The 14,886-nt window shown below is 38.4% G+C and overlaps 1 protein-coding gene across 15 annotated transcripts in view; it reads right to left on the minus strand.

Moving 5' to 3' along the window:
• The window catches only part of LOC117419463 (ELKS/Rab6-interacting/CAST family member 1), a 357,387-nt gene that overhangs the window by 183,632 nt on the left and 158,869 nt on the right, over nt 1-14,886 (minus strand). The gene's annotated exons all lie outside the window — the stretch shown is intronic.

A 14,886-nucleotide genomic window follows, 5' to 3' on the forward strand; every position in this document is an offset into this window, starting at 1 on the left:
TTTATGCATTAGCATACATGAGCGTCACTCCATAATGCTCAAGACAAGCAAGTGAAAACATACAGCTCAACTTACTCAAGACTTCCTTTCAACTAAAAATGGTTACCTTTTTTATTCCGGTTGAAAATTCTCTTTGCTTTCATTTTTTGAGTTCCATATAAGCAAAAAGGTGGTGTGTTGGATCCCTCACGTTACCTTTTCACCGCTCGGAGTAATTTCTATACTGTGAATAATATTTGCTCTGGGCCACTGCACTGTGAAGTATTTTATTCAACTACACAAATAGACTGTATTCACATGAAAGGATTTACAATTGAACAGTTTAAAGATTAACAAGAGGAATCCATCACCATCCATCACGTATTACACATTACAACAAAATACATGGAAACCAGAAGAAAGATGAGCAGCAATAAAAAAGCCGTTTTTTAAAACCTGGTTGACTTGACAAATATAATCTACTATACAAGCTAGAGTAAAACATCCCCAAAATTAAAACCAGCACAGAGTTTTTTTTCTTTTCTTTTTTTTTATTAACACCAGAAAACTTGGTGAAATTTCTTTGGCTATAAAACAAAAGTAATAGAAAAAAGAAAGAAAGACCATTCACAAATGTATACAGTTTCTGAAAGGCAGAGGAAACACACGGAAATAATAATATTAAACATAACGCAAATTTGTGAAATTTTCAAACCTAAATGTTGACTGCAGCCACAATACATTCGCTTAATTTAAAAAGACAGTAATCCTTTTTGTTCAACGAGATATTTCATTACTGTAATTATACACATGTCAGAATCTATTTAGTGATAATGCTGACACATTGGGTAGCCAAATGAAAGCCATATGCACAGCTAGAGAGAGCTGAGCTGGAATGGGACAATGAATAGACTGAGCCACATCATACTGAGAACATTCATCACGAGAGGGGACAGGCATGACAAATGCACCAGAACTTCAAAAGAGTTTCTTTTTTTCATTAAAATGATTTGAGCCTGACCTGTTCTTAAAATGCTTTTACAATCCCTCCCCCAGCCACCACTTTTTTGATATTGGCTAGGAATCCAGCTCTGATGCCAGGATTCAATTGGATGTGTCTTTGGTTCAGGTATCAATCCTGGGCTTTGCAGAATTGAAAAGGATTGAAAGCTTTGCCTGCCAAAGCCCTTTTGCGTGCCAAGGACTTGATAGAAAAGTGGCACAAACAGGTACACTCCTATATACCCCAATGAAAATGTGCAATTTTGCAGTTTTTGCTTTTCCCCCCAGGTTAAACTATGCATTTACTACAATTTCCCATGGGTTGACATGTTTTTTAATATGCTTTACCATATCTCTCAGTGCTTTACAATGCACCTATGCTTGACTGTGCTTTATTAGACTTTGCTATGCTTTTACTGGGGGGTAACTTTTATAAGGGTAAACATAATCTTTTTTAATCATGATGTAGAGGCAGAGGTTTGCATTGTTTCCATACCTAATGCTTGCAATAGATACAAATCAAATAACAGTGAATTGCAAAAACCGTGCCGGTGTGTGTGTGTGTTTTAGGGATGTAACAATACCCTAATGTTTTTATTTATTTTCTCAAATTGGAACACAGCTTAGTTTACACAAAACAAAAGTATATGCAAGGAGTACATCTTACTGCTCGTTCTCTCGCTTTTCCTATTTATCCATTTTTGTCACATCTAACTTTATTGTTCACTGGTCTCGTTTTGGCAAACACAACAGCCCAAAACGAAACTTAAAAAGGTGCAGTCCTCCAAATCCGAACTGATAAGTAAACATTAATAGTTGTCTTACATTAACATGGCTTCCAAGCAAAGCATGTGAGCATGTTTCTCACACCAATTTAATTTTGTACTTTGCACCGATGCATTATGGAGTGTAGATGCTTTTTCTCAGTAAATCTACTTCATTAAAAAAAAAAAAAAAAAAAAAAAATGGTTATGATTTTTTTTCTGGGGTACACCGTTCATAATACTTTAGTTATCTGTTTATTTATCTTTAAGTAAGGCTTCTTATTTTATCTCTGGTAAGAAACTATATCTGCTCAATAACTGTAGATAAAGCATTCTGTATTGGAAGCCATCGGTTATTATTATTAATGGATGCGACAGGATGGCTGAATGATGACATCACCAGACCAGGAAGCTGACACAGAGGCAGGCCTGTGGGTTGATGAGCTGGGGCGCGTTTTTATTGAATTAAACAAAACAATGCTCACAGAGCCAAAGTAAAAGTTTTAAACAAAAAACGTCTCGCACAACAACACAAAACAAACTACCAACAAGTACCATGCTGGGGCTTTCCACATACAGTCAACACTCACATATCCGATCCTATAAAATTTTGACTTCAGTGACGGTTAAACGAGTGTGACGCATATCTCATTATTTCATCTGATTTGATGTGTATGTAGGTGAGCACGTTGTAACCTACCACCCAAACAACCCCTCGCCCTGCACACACACACACACACACACATATTTTGTACAAAGAAAAAATTTGACTTGGGTTTGAGGAACTGAACAGGGAGACGTTGATTCTTTCATTGAAATTTGTTAGCGCGCGAGTTGGGGGAATAACACAGCAGTAAAGACAAAAACTTGTGAGTTTTTTCAGGGAACACAAAAAAAATACAATGTCAAAAATACATAGCTGAAAGGACTGTGTTTTAAATAAGTAGGCTTCCATTTAGATGCATTGTAGTTGGTTTTGTTGGTACAGTACTATATTTTTAACAGTAGTTGATGTAGTATTTTAAGTAGTATTTTAATTCAGAACGATATGATTCTGAAAATATCACTTGCCAAAACAGACGACTGGAGACGTGAACTGTAATACAGTACATACTTTTAAATCTGATACGTATTGCAGCAGTATGTCAAATTCCCCATTAACGACCCAACAGCAAAATGAAATCAAAATGTTACCCATGCACAGAACTGCTTAAAATGTAAAAGGCAATGCAATTTAGCAAAAGATTTAAAAATATCTACAACACCAGTTTCCACAATTAAAACAGTATCCAAAGTCAGTATTCAAAACTGCAGAATATAGTGCTCGATAAGGCCCTAATGTCACAGTCCACTTGCAAAGGAAAATGCACAAAAGCAACAAAAGATCATAGATTTAAAAAAAAAAAAAAAAAAATGCATCACAGTATCTAAAACTGTTGAAAGATTAACTTTTATATTACTGTGCCTTGTCTTGTTCGCTTTGTTTTTGGAGGAAGTGCTGTGTAACTGCAGTGCACAATAAAGACTGATTTGCCATGCCAGAAAAAAAAAAAACATGGGCTGTGACGCTTAAACAAGTCAGCTGTAACACTGAAGAGATGGGCTTTGGTTTTTGGTTGCATAAGTATTCACCCCCCTGAGTCAATACTTGGTAAAAGCACCTTTGGCAACAATTACAGCTGTGGGTCTTTTTGGATAATTCTCTACCAGCTCTAACATCTGGATCCTGCAATTTTTGCCCATTCTTCTTGGCAAAATTGCTCAAGCTCTGTCAAGTTGGATGGGGACCGTTGGTGAACAGCAATTTTCAAGTCTTGCCACAGATTCTCAATCGGATTGAGGTCTGGGCTTTGACTGGGCCATTCTAAGACATTCAGGTTCTTGTTTTTAAACCACTCCAGTGTAGCTTTGGCTGTGTGTTTAGGGTCATTGTCCTGCTGGAAGGTGAACCTCCGCCCCAGTCCCAGGTCTCTTGCAGACTGAAACAGGTTTTTGTCTAGAATTTCCCTGTATTTGGCTCCATCCATCTTGCCCTCAATCCTGACCAGTTTCCCAGTCCCTGCCGATGAAAAGCATCCCCATAACATGATGCTGCCACCACCATGCTTCACCGTGGGGATGGTGTTCTCAGGGTGATGAGCAGTGTTGGCTTTGCACCACACATAACGTTTTGCGCTAAGGCCAAAAAGTTCAATTTTGGTCTCATCAGATCAGAGAACCTTTTTCCACATGTTTGCTGTGTCTCCCACATGCCTTTTGGCAAAATCCAAACGGGATTTGATATGGGTTTTTTTCAGCAATGGTTTTCTTCTCGCCACTCTTCCACAAAGCCCAGCTTTGTGGAGTGTCCGGGTTATAGTTGTCCCATGGACGGTTTCTCCCATCTCAGTTGTGGATCTCTCCAGCTCCTTCAGAGTTACCATTGGCCTCTTGGTTGCTTCTCTGACTAATGCCCTCCTTAACTGGTCACTGAGTTTTGGTGGACGGCCTTCTCTAGGCAGAGTCGCAGTTGTGCCATATTCTTTCCATTTTTTAATAATGGATTTAACGGTGCTCCGGGGGATGGTCAAAGTTTGGGATATTTTTTTATAACCCAACCCTGATTGGTGCTTCTCCAGAACTTTATCCCGGACTTGTTTTGATAGCTCCTTGGTCTTCATGATGCTGTTTGTTTAGATATGCTCTCTAACAAACTCTGGGGCCTTCCAGAAACAGGTGTATTTAATCTGAGATCATGTGACACTTTAATTGCACACAGGTGGACTCCTTTCAACAGACTTCTGATGGCTGCACCAGAGCTTATTTAGGGGTGTCACAGCAAAGGGGGTGAATACTTATGTTTTTTATTTGTAAATAATTTTGAAAAATATGTAGAATTTTTTCCCCACTTCGACATTATGGACTATTTTGTGTAGATCAGTGACAAAAAATCCTAATTAAATCCATTTTGATTCCAGGTTGTAACACTACAAAATGTGGAAAAGTCCAAGGGGGGTGAATACTTATGCAAGGTACTGTAAACACCCCAGTCCAGCTACAAATCCAAATGGAATCACCGACAGAGGCAACCACTAAATAAAGGTGCCTATAATATTAAACAAACTGTTTTATAACTTACTAATGCATTTCCTTATTTTATTTATATGTATGGCTTTATATTGAAGTTAACATGTTCATGGAGTTTAAGAATTTAATGTTAAAATATAAGTAAGGTAATTAATTTGCAGAGTCAGTGTGATACTTCGAAAAAAATGTGCTGAGCCGATAAAGAACGCGTGGTTGTACAGTAGTTCAAGTAACATTGCAGTTAAAATGGAAGGCTCTTTTTTAGTGCCTACCCCATTTTACCCTCTGAAAATACATTTTACTCTCTCAGTGTTCAAATTAGAGGGTAAGTTACTCCCAGACCCAAAACCTTATCTGGAGCTCTGTGTGTGTGTGTGTGTGTATGTATGTATATATATATATATATATATATATATATATATATATATATATATATAGATATATAGATATATACACACTTACAAGAAATAGATGTCTACAATTATTTATTTCAGCAATATTTTTGCAAAACTCCAAAAATGCTAATTCAAAAGTATTCATACCCTGACAAGGAAAATGAAATTAATAGCTAGTTGAGGCACCTTTAGCAATAACAACAATGAAATTTGTCAATGAGGTTTTGGCATGATTGTTTAGTGATTTTTGACCATTCTTCAACGCAAAATTGTTCCCGGTCATTCAAATTCTGAGGACTTCTCTTGTGCACAGCCTTCTTCAACTCATACCAATGATTCTCAATATGATTTAGATCGGGACTTTGACGAGGTGATTCCAGAACCTTGATTTTATTCTTCTTTACCCATTCTGAAGTAGATTGTAATGTGTGCTTTGGATCTGTCATGTTGGGGCGTCCAGTTGCGCTTTAAACCCAGTTTTGCAGCGGAGGGTTTCAGATGATTGGCCAATATCTTTTGGTATGCTATGGAATCCACGTTACCATGTATTGGAACTACATTTCCTATGCCATTATAGGAAAAACAGCCCCATAGAAGGGTATTACCACCTCCATGCTTGACGGTAGGTATGGTGTTCTTTTCTTTGTACGCCTCACCAGACTTTCTCCAAACTTAATCACTATCAGCATGACCAAGTAGCTCGATTTTTGTTTCATCACTCCACAAAACCTTTGACTAGAACTCACATCCACCATTCAAATGCCGTTTTGCAAACTTTAAGCGATTGTCCTTGTGACATTTTCCTAAGAGTGGCTTTTTCCAAGGCCTGCGACCATTGAGACCTTCACCATGTAATACTCGACCTATGGTTGAAATGGAAACCCCAGTCCCACTTGCAGCCAATTCAATTTGAATATCTTTGGCAGTCAATCTCGTATTGTTATTAACCTTCCTCACAATTCTTCTACTTGTTCTTGGTGAAAGAACCTTCTTTCTTCCAAACCAAGGGAGCGTTGTGACAGTACCATGAGTCTTGTACTTCTTGATAATAGAAACAATAGTTGAAATTAGGATACTCAAATGCTTGGAAATCTTCTTGTATCCTTCTTCAGCTTTAAGACAATAAATAATTTTCTGAATAAGGTCTTCAGGTAGCTGTTTATTCTTTCCCATATTGACTTATTGGTAATGACAGCAATCATCCTATGCCTAACCCTTTTATACTCTCTAAGAATGTTCGCCTACATTATCATATTGAAATTTCTAGCACCTTGTAGACAATACTATCATAGCATCAAAGGATATGAATACTTTTGAATGACCATTTTTGGAGTTTTGCAAAAAAAAAAAAAATGCTGAAATAAATAATTGTAGATGTGTTTCCTGTAACTTTTTTTCTTCATCCACAAAAATTTGTTACAAAAATTTTTTCCTAAAATTCTTTGTTTTCGAGAAATTACATTTCCATTGGGGTATGTAAACTTTTGACTACAAATTAAAATATATAATATTTTTGTTTACAATATTTTGTTTTGGTTTTTTTGTTTTGTTTTTTACAAGCTGTGGTGCTTGGAAAAAAAAAAAATATATATATATATATATATATATATATATATATATATATATATATATATATATATATATATATATATATATATTTTACCTCTCAGCCAAGGTTGATATACAGATATCAAATCAAAGTAGTGCTATGAGGAATCTTGGTAGGAAGTTTAAGCTTGTAAAAAAAAAAGTTTTTCTTTCTAAACCAAGTGAAGACAAAGAAGGTGAGCTTCGGTCAATATGCTTGTCTTTTACCCATGGAAGGCAGGACTGAAATCCAGCTATGACTGGAGCCATACAAACATTCTGATTCTGTTGCTCCCATATTGAGTTATTAGAATTCTCTAGATCTGCCTTTACCCGGTTTTGAGCTGCTCAGTTTGTCTGGAGAATCCTAGGCGCCAAGACTGGACAGCCTTTCTAATGCCATTCCAGTCATGTGACAATATGACCTGGCAGAACTGAAAGGACTCCAGACAACCTGAAAGTCAGGTAATAGCAGATTTAGAGAAAACTGATAACTCAACAGAACCCCAAAGCACTCAGAATAATTACAACCACCATCAAATAGTAAAGGAAATGTTAAAGCAGCAATTAAAATGACTCATTAAAAAAAATACTGGGCAGAACACAACTGAAAGACCTTCGTTTTCAAATAACACATGGGAATGTCAGACTAAGCACTGGACACAGGCTTCTTAAAACCATGGAACTGCACCTGCCAAATGTAGCTAGTTTCAGCAACAGCAGAGGATCTTCAAAGTGCTTTCGCTGTGGAAAAACAGCTGGGGCCGGGGAGAAGGCCTTCACAAGCTACTTAATGGCTTTTAAAGTACATTTCTATCCCACAGGCAAGTGAAAATTAAGACGAGAGATTCAAAATTGTCTTACATGTGATGAAGCTTTCATTTCGTGCCAGGGGTATGACACCACCAGTATATGAGACTAAAAGGAATCAGATGGTGGTTAGAACTTCAGGCAACAAACGAACAACCTTCGGGTCAGAATCGGAAGCTGTGGTGACTACTACACCTGCAGGAAATCTGCATTATGATTATAAATATCCTGAGCAATCACAAGACAAATACAAGCAATAAGAATAAACGGCAAGTTCTCTGCTTACTGCTCCACACTGGAACATGTATATCATAAACCAGAAATCCTTAACAGTGATCACCTGTTTCAGCTCAATTATAGAAATGCTAAACATTAGGTCAAATTAGGTACTGTAATTTATTGAACACTGAATCTCTCCATGTTACACTTTCAATTTAGATTCATTATATTCTATCAGAATTTTATCATTTAGGTTTTCTTTTGTATTGAAATTAATTGTACTGTACATAATATAATATATTACTTTTTATATAATAATGATATCTTTATTTTTATATAACACCTTTTTATATAGTGGACCACCATCACAAAGAGCTTTACACAGTTAGGCTGTGAACTGTGCATTATATGCAGAGTCACTTACAATAGGACATTGATTTAACATCTCATCCAAAGGATGGAGCACAAGGAGGTTAAGAACATAAGAACAAAAGAAAGTTTACAAACGAGAGGAGGCCATTCAGTCCATCTTGCTCGTTTGGTTGTTAGTAGCTTATTGATCCCACAATCTCATCAAGCAGCTTCTTGAAGGATCCCAGGGTGTCAGCTTCAACAACATTACTGGGGAGTTGGTTCCAGACCCTTACAATTCTCTGTGTAAAAACGTGCCTCCTATTTTCTGTTCTGAATGCCCCTTTATCTAAAAGTGACTTGCTCAGGGTCACACAGTGAGTCAGTCAGTGGCAGGGGTGGGATTTGAACCAGTGACCTTCTGGTTACAAATCCTGGACTTTAACCACTGGACCACACTGCCTCCTTAATAATACAATAATATTACACCACGATTGAGGAAGTTCACCATCAATAAAGCGTTGCATAAACCTGCATTAACTATTGTTAATACCCTTCTCTCATTATAATTATAATAATAAAACTATCAGAATGTCTTTAGCCCTCGGAGTAATTGTGTTAATGTTATTATAGCCAAAAATGACATTACTGTCATAAAAATATATCACTTACTGTGAAGAGTAACTAAGCTTTGAAACAAAGCAGGCCTTCCATTCAAAACCCCAAAGTGAAAGAGTGAATTGGCACAGTCGTTCAAGGTTTGACTTTTTCATTTTAAAAGCTCCATCAATAACACGTTTGACATTGTTTCAAATATGATCGTAACAGTTGCTTTTGGCCATATCCATGTATTATTTTTCACACTCGTTTGTTTATGGTGATTTTTGCAGGATGAGCAAGACAACTCCAGCAGCTGCAGCTGTTTTAGGTATTCCGAAAATCCAAAAGCTAGTGCAGCTTGGAAGATCCGAATGCATGGTGTTGGACATTTGAAACAGCAGCAAGCAGCTATCAATGATCTTCCCAACTGCCAAAGGTGCATCACAGTGATTAAATAAAATGGCTGTATGCGAACGGGTTCATTTAAGACAAAGACCGCCTCTAAAGCATTTGAAACAGTAACAGCAGCTCCATCCAGGGAGCTCTCTGAAGGACACAGTATGAAATTGTCAGGTTGCCAGGCAGCACACTACAAACTCTTGAGGGTGAAGCCAAACGCTTTGTGATATGCTGTTGGGCAGTCCCCCCAAAATACGAGCCACTGATATCTTTATACTTTCTTGTCTTTGGAAGTGGGACGGCTGGCCAACCCTTGTGTGGCTGTGAAGGAACAGGGAGTCCAGCTGAGCAGGTGTACGGTACCAAGCACAGAGTGCACCGGGTGTACCGAGCGCCGAGGGCACTATGTGCACCGAGGCACTAGCACTGTGTAAGCTGGGCACCATGCACACCGGGTGCACCGTGCGCTGAGTACTGAGTTCTGTGCAGCACCGTATGCACTGTATGCACTGTATGCACGTGCACCAAGCGCCTTGAGCAACGTTTGCACCGAGCACCGCGTGCACTAAGGCGCTGTGCGACCAAGGTACCGAAATACCATGCGCACTCTTGGGGAACTGTGTTCTCCCAAGAGTGTTGACTAGAAAAGACGTACACACGCACTCCTTTAAATCAATACTGCACAGGCAGCCGTTCACACACAACAGACAGTAAGGAAAGGCAGCCTGCAACGCAAGCGAGCAGGCTGCTGAAAGAAGGAGGAAAGAAAAAGAGGCTTCAATTTTGGAGCTACTGATTCCAGGAAAGCGGCAAGCCAGCTTTCAGCACGAATGCAGGTGAACTGCAGTCGACTCAGAAAAGCTCTTTCACAAAACGCTCAGTTCAACACAGAGGTCTTACCTTACCGTCTTGAGAGGCAAAAAGAGAAATGACTTCTGTGGAATGATGGTTTTAACCCCTCGGTAGGCGGGACCGAGGATGTCATCCAGGAAGGGGCCTATCGGCAGCTCTGATATAGACAGCTCAGTGAATACCTACCAATAGGCAGGCATATCAATGTTTTTGTGCTTATCTTCGAATTGAAAGGGAACCTAAAGTGATACAATGTAAGGGCTCTACATTCTACATGTATTTATATTTCCACAAATGCTATGTACTGTATCACTGGTGTTCCATTTTTGAAACCTGAATTGACAGCTTTATAGCAAGATAACACTCACTTGGAAAATATCTGAAAGCAACTGCTTTGCCTCAAGATCCCAAGTACTGTCTTTTCAGTTTGATATTTTTGGCTCCAAAAACATCTTCATTCAATTTGCTGGCTTAAGACTCCATTGTTGCTTATGTGTATCAGGTTGGATGTGTTTTGCTTCGTTCCAAAAGTCCCAGTTGACACTATAACTTTAGCTTGTGCTAGATGCTATCGGGGTGATTAAAAGCAGCCCTGATCTCAGTTACCCCAGAGTCAGCAGCAACAGCAGCTGTGCTGAGAGCGGCCATCCCATTCGTATTGATTTTAAACCCCTCTGCTTTGGAAACGTGGAAAATAAGCTGAAATGTGAGAATGTTTGTTCAACGGGTTGCTAAAACACAGCTAAGGAATATGGAATATTGCACATATTTGTTTTTTAAGTTGTAATGTTGTTCTATTAATCCAATCCAAGCCGCAGTGACCAAAATTGCCCTTGCCTGGCCCTGTTCTTCCTGACACCAAACCCAAAGGCGGATTATATTTTACATTTTCCTAAGAACACTTTATTTCTATTTAAGAAAAAAATTGTTTATTAGTTACTAGCTGTTCCTGAGCCAAACCGCAGCTTCGCTATCTGAATCAGGATGTGGGGTTCTCAGATTTAAGTCACATCAACAAAGCCATTGTTAGTTTGATAAAAACCAGTTTTGGTTCAAGTCATATCTCACTAACATACAGCAATTTGTTTCATTAGGAGACTCTGTGTCAGGATTTTCATGTTGCCTGTGGCATTCCCCAAGGGTCTCCACTGAGATCCATTCTTTTCTTTTTGTACATGTTACCGCTGGGTGAGATAATCTGTAAACATGGTGTTAATTTTCACTGCTATACCGATGACACACAGCTCTACAGCTCGTAAAACAGGGGTGTCCAATCCAGGTCCTGGAGGGCCGGTATCCCTCCTGGTTTTTGTTCCAACTGGGTCCTAAATTACTTAATTAGAACAATAATTGGTATTAATTGGTCCAATTAAGTAATTTAGGACACAGTTGGAACAAGAACCAGGAGGGACACCAGCCCTCTAGGACCAGGATTGGACACACCTGCTGTAAAACCTGATGATACCCTGGCTGTATCAGCCTTAGCTGAATGCTTTACTGATGTGAAGAGATGGATGTTCCAACATTTTTTTTTATAGTTAAACTCTGATAAGACAGAGGTTCTGTTATTCGGTTCTCAGCAGCAACTAGAATCTCTAAAAATCGATCTGGGCAATTTGACCACAAACATAAAAACGGAAGTGAAATATCTAGGGGTCTTATTTGACTCTGATTTATCTCTGAGTCACATATCCGCAATGTCACCAAAGTGTCATTTTACCATTTGTGGAAAATTAGGTAATTTCCATTTTTGTCTCATGCTGAGAAACGAATTCATGCTTTTGTGTCTTCCCGTCTTGACTATTGCAATGTTCTATTCGCTGGGCTTCCGGGTCAGGTCTTAAATCGCAGCTGCTAGGCTTCTCAGCAGAATGAATAGAAAGAGACCAAATTACACCTGTGCTGGCTTCACTGCACTGGCTCCCAGTGAAGTTTAGAGTTGATTTTAACATTTAACTTATGATTAAAAAAGCACTTAAAGGTGTGGAACCAGATTATATAAAGGAGATTCTAGTCACAAATATACCTTCTTGTGATTTAAGATCAGCTGATGCAGGCTTGCTGTGCCTCCCACAAGTGTACACAAAAAGGGCTAGAGAGCTTTTAGTCCCTGTGCTCCCAGACTGTGGAATTCACTGCCACCTCATATCAGAAGTGCTGCATCAGTTGATGACGAAGTCAAAATTGAAAACGTACTTTTTCAGATAAGCTTTTTTTAACATTTTTAAACTGTGTTTCTCTTTAATCTCTATACAAGTGTATTACATTTTGATGTTCTTCTGTTTTTTTTATATTGGCTTTTTTAAAATGAATTCTAAACTGTTTTTCTTAACCTCTATACACATGAATTGTATTTTGATTTTCTTCTGTTTTGTCCTGTACAGCTCTTTGTTTTTGTTTTTGTATGAAAGGCGCTATATAAATAAAGTATTGATTGATTGATTAATTAATAAGATATTATAAAAACAACCCAGAGTGCTTTTCTCTAATATAAATAGATGATACTGTCCATTCCATACCAATCACAAGACAGAACATCATTCTTACTGCATGTAGGTCACCACAGGATGCATTCAGAGATCCACAAGAATTTGTGTTGAGTCATGTGGACACTATTACAAGTCAATGAGTAGTGATGAATATTAGGGTAAAAAAAGGTAACATATGCATATGCAGGGAGGGATTAAAATACTTGTAATAATAAGCCAGTGTGGCAATGTGCCCCGCCCCTGTGTGTATTCTTGTGTTTTATGTTGTATGTTACATGTGTTAATGTTGGTGTATTGTAGTTGGTACACGGGATATAATGTGGGTAATGAGCAGTATTTAAAATGTATAATTGTATTTAGGCACGGGATTGCACTTCACGTGCATTTAAAGTATTTAATATGTGAGCACGAGGTTGCACATAATTAATTCACGTGCTGGGATTCAAGTGAATAATTAATTAGTAATTGAATCCCAGCACAACGGTGTATACAGATGCACGTTTTACTCACTCGGGGTTGTGTGTTCGGTGAGTGGAGAACGGGAGAGAGAGAAGGAGAAATAAAAAAGATAACAATTGCTATTGCGTGCTGGTAGGACCAGCACGATACTTGTTTGTTTATTTAAACTCACCGTGTTTGTGCGTCTGTCCGTCCACCGTTTGTTAATGTTAGTCCGTTTTGTTTGTCTATTTATTTTGTCTATTTTATTCTTCTGTTTTCTGTTTAAACCTTTATTTATAATAAACTGCGCAACAGCGCTTTCATTCATTATTTTCACTCACAGAGCTGTGTGTTCATTTCTGGTCTGAGGTCACCACTAAAGCCAGCCTGTCACAGCCAGCCACTTAAAATTAAACAGGACTGGATATATAGAATTTGAGGACAATAAAAATGTATTATTTTAAAATCAACTGGTAATCATTTAAAAAGTATATAATAATTGTAATTATATATTATATGTGGCATGACTTTAAAAAAAACACACTACAGAAAAACGAAATCAATGTAACAGAACATGTCTTTTGTGGCGGGGGGCGGTGGGGGGGTTCAGGTACGCACATGGACACCTGGCAGGCATGAACACATATGGTGCTGATGAAAGTGTGCAAGTCATAAGAAAAGTGCTCATAGTTCAGCAGAGGCTATCCATTGAATAGTACCCAGACAGGCCAAAGCCAATGTACCATGTGGTTACGGTGAACAATTTACCATGTGCCAGGCCAATATGTTCTACAATAATGTGTTTTTTTTATACGCTGCACTGTTTATCAAATCACCTTCCATGTAAAGTATAATATAAGTCAACACATCATCTTATGCAGTTTGGGCAAGAGGACAGCAAAACAAATCTAATTGATTAAGTCTATTCAACTAAAATGATTACAATAAGAGACAGCCTCCACAGGAAACACATTACCTTATATAGCAATCACATACGCAGTGTGTCCAGGAATTAAACATTTTAACTGAGCATTATGTTCTATGAACGGGCCGTCATCTGTACACATACACGATGAACAGACATGTTCACAAACCCAGAACGATTTACTTTGTGATTTATAATGAAATTTACAAAAGCACACAGGCTGCAATAGGACTTGACATGGTGGCACAGTGAGCTGTAAACCAGGCCTGTAATGGTTAGCCCAGCCACCGCGAGGTCACGGGTTGAACCCCAGGGTGATTGACGGTGCTCAGGGAAAGGCTGTTAAAGCGGTCAGTCCAGGGCAATCATGAAATACAATATCAGCTTTGGGCCTTGTGGTCCTGCAGCATCTGCTGCTGCATGAGGTAATACACTTTGAATCATCTTTTTTTACATTTGTTTTACACTTGGATGATAATGAATGACAAATATCTCCCCATCATTCTGCATGGAGATTAAATTGATATTTGTGGTGCCACTGCACTTTTGAGACGGTTTGCTCATTAAAATCATTGGCATGTATGTGATGAGAAGCTGATCTATTCATTGTAAAATGGGCAACAAATGCCCCACCACAAAGTATCATATGCCATCAGGGGTGGTGGAATAGTTTTGAGTGTAGTGAAAGTGAAGGAGGACGTCATTCAGTGAGGATTTTATATTCTACATCTCAGTTCTTTGGTAAAAGATTCTTGAGTACTGCCCGCTGAGAAATCTAGAGGTTTGGGAAACTTGTGTCTAATGTGTTTGTCCAGAAAAAGGATTAAATGGTTATTGAGTGTCAGTGTGCAATGAACTGTATTCACTTAACCAACAGGTTGCAGTGAAAACAATCCAATTTTGCTTATTACTATTAAAAAAATAGTTTCTGGAAAATGTCTAAAAAGATGGTGAAAGGGGTCCCCGAGTGTGCAGATTCGCGTCCTGGCTATGCGAAGTAAGCCGGT

Source organism: Acipenser ruthenus, chromosome 14, assembly GCF_902713425.1.
Source record: "Acipenser ruthenus chromosome 14, fAciRut3.2 maternal haplotype, whole genome shotgun sequence".
Lineage (NCBI taxonomy): Eukaryota > Metazoa > Chordata > Actinopteri > Acipenseriformes > Acipenseridae > Acipenser > Acipenser ruthenus.